A 2,971-nucleotide genomic window follows, 5' to 3' on the forward strand; every position below is an offset into this window, starting at 1 on the left:
AAAAAAGGTTTCAGGTTTGCTAACAGAGGTCAATAACGGCTTTGTAATTTACATGATGTGTAATTATACTTTCAACAGAGTATACTCTTTCACCCCAAAATAAAAGGATACATATGTAATGTTGTCACAAGTAGCACACAGCAGTTGCACCTCAGGGAGTTGAATTAGGCTAGAATGTTCAGGCTATTCTACGTCAGTGAATCACTGCTTCTCTAGATAGTGCCAGTATTTAGAATTGGGGAGCAATGGCCAATGGCCATTTTATATAGTATGCCTACCTCTCATTCTTCAAGCATAGCAAAAAAATACTCAATATGTTTACATCCTTGCGGAGGTGAGAAGTGTCCCCCACTGGCCATTCGGCATGCGCCAACAACATTGCACACCAACAACATTGCACACCAACAACATTGCACACCAACAACATTGCACACCAACAACATTGCACACCAACAACACTGCACACATGACTTCCAATGACGCGTGTTTCACTTGAAAACGTGATCGACAACTAGCCAATTTTAGTTCAAAGACCTTCCGGAGATGTTCAACATGTCAGCTAGTTAGCTAATAAACTAATTATCGATATCGCAACAACAACAGTTATTTGAGTGTGATACATTTTGCCAGCTCCTCACCCTTCCAAATGTGGCAGGTGACCCGCCGCACACCTCGGCCTTGATAATGGTCCCTTTTGCCCCCTCCGTTCCATATTGTCCCCGTCTTCCCCGGACCCTGTGTTCCCACTCGAGGTCCCGCTGTCACCCCCACCTCGGGTCATTGTTCAACCTGACAATGATTCCTCATTTAATGACTTCAAAATTACAAGATTTGAAAAACATGTTTGACAAATTGTTTAAATAATTATAAACCAAATAGAAAACTTCAGTGATGAACATTTATCAAACAACAAATTACATATGATTTTTAATTTAAATTTTAAGTCAAAAGCCTAAACTGATTTTGAAAGATACCCCAATATATAATGTGTCTTATCCTTGTTTCGTTTCTTTCAGGGAGCCAGCGGTAAATAATAATGGAGCCACAGAGAGACATTTCCCTATCTATCGCTTCACCTGTAACATATGAGACAACCACTCAAAATGGACGTCAAGGACCTCCAGATCCAAAACTCCACGTTCGAAAGCAACATCAGACATTCATGCGTCCACACAACCTATGGAGGTCATCACCATGGGGACCGCATCATGCCATCGTCAGCCTGATAACAGTGCGTAGGCAATGTTCTTGTGATGCTGTCGTTCCGTCAACAGTCAACTAAAGACAGTCAACAACTACTACCTTCTCAGCATGCTGACCTCATAATAGGAGTTCTGTCCATGAACCTATACACTTCATACATCCTAATGGGCTATTGGTCGTTAGGGGAACCTAGCCTGTGACCTCTGGTTAGCCATGGATTACGTGGCCAGCAATGCCTCCGTTATGAACTTGTTAGTCATCAGTTTCGACAGGTACTTCTCCATCACAAGGCCGTTGACCTACAGGGCCAAGAGGACACGCGAAGAAGGCGGCTATTATGATTGGTCTAAGCGTGGCTAGTGTCGTTGTCCTCTGGGCGCCGCCTATTCTGTGCTGGCAGTACTTTGTCGGAGGAGTCGGACGGTCAGCAGACCAGTGCCAGATCCAGTTCTTCTCCGAGCCGGTGATCACGTTCGGCACCGCCATCGCTGCCTTCTACATCCCTGTCTCCATCATGACCTTCCTCTACTGTAAGATCTACAAGGAGACAGAGAAACGCACCAAGGACCTGGCTGAGCTGCAGGGCCTCACCACATCTGGTCACCCAGAGACTGTTAATAAACCCCAGAAAACAGTTCTGTTACAGTCCTGTTTCAGCTCCAGCAACGACAGGAGGACAGAAGAAACCAGGCCTCGTGGTCCTCGTCCAATCAGAGTAACGTCACCAAGACCACGACCCGGTCGAGACAGTTGGCCTGGGCCCGGGCCGACCAGGTCATATCCTTCAACAGCTACACTTCATCTGACGAGGAGACTCAACATCCTGTTTCCGCTGCAACTTCCCAGGGGTCGTCAAGGTCAAGATCAGACTGAAACGGACAGGCGCCCGCTGGTTATGGTGATGATGAAGAAAGCGAGTACTTTCCGACCGCCACCCCCACCTCCGAAAAAAACCCAACAAGAAGGGCATCTCCTACAAGTTCAAACCGGTCTCGAAGGATACCAGCAGCCCTCAGAATGCCAAAAACCCCAACACAGACCTAAAACAGCCTCTCCATGTCTCTCTGAGTCTGACCAGACAGGAGGACAGAACCACCACAGAACTCCTCTCCATCATCCTCAACCACCACCAAGCCCATGGACCCCGTCCTGAAAGCCAGATCACCAAGAGGAAGAGGATGGTCCTCATCAAGGAGAAGAAAGCTGCCCAGACCCTCAGTGCCATCCTCCTGGCCTTCATCCTAACATGGACGCCGTACAACATCATGGTGCTCATCTCCACCTTCTGTTCTGACTGCATCCCTGTGTCTCTCTGGCACCTGGGCTACTGGCTCTGTTATGTCAACAGCACCATCAACCCCATGTGTTACGCATTGTGTAATAAGACTTTTCAGAAGACCTTTAAGATGCTGTTGATGTGTCAGTGGAGGAAGAAGAGAGGGGAGGATAAGCTGCACTGGTGCGGACAGAACCCGGCCATCAACAGCAAGATGACATGATGTGGTGCGGAATAGAGAATATATATATATTTGGGCATTCAGCAGCAGACACAATTTTTTTTAAATCCAAAACTCCTCCCTGTACAGTAAGCAGATATGTTCAGCATATATGGCCCATGTGGGTATTAAACCCACACCTGGTGTTGCTCGTGCCAAGCACTAATCAACGGAGCACAATTGCCCCAACGTTATGAACTGTAAAACTGGTGTAGTGTTTGAGCAGTGTCTGGTGAATGCATCTGTGCTTTTATCAAATTATAAAAAGTTGC

General features: G+C 46.8%; 1 pseudogene; it reads left to right on the top strand.

Moving 5' to 3' along the window:
- The first annotated feature begins 1,179 nt into the window (after positions 1 to 1,179).
- On the top strand, positions 1,180 to 2,702 carry LOC135531760 (muscarinic acetylcholine receptor M5-like; annotated as a pseudogene).
- The last annotated feature ends 269 nt before the right edge of the window (positions 2,703 to 2,971 follow it).

The sequence above is a fragment of the Oncorhynchus masou genome, unplaced genomic scaffold (genome assembly GCF_036934945.1).
Source record: "Oncorhynchus masou masou isolate Uvic2021 unplaced genomic scaffold, UVic_Omas_1.1 unplaced_scaffold_1650, whole genome shotgun sequence".
NCBI classification, from domain to species: Eukaryota; Metazoa; Chordata; class Actinopteri; order Salmoniformes; family Salmonidae; genus Oncorhynchus; species Oncorhynchus masou.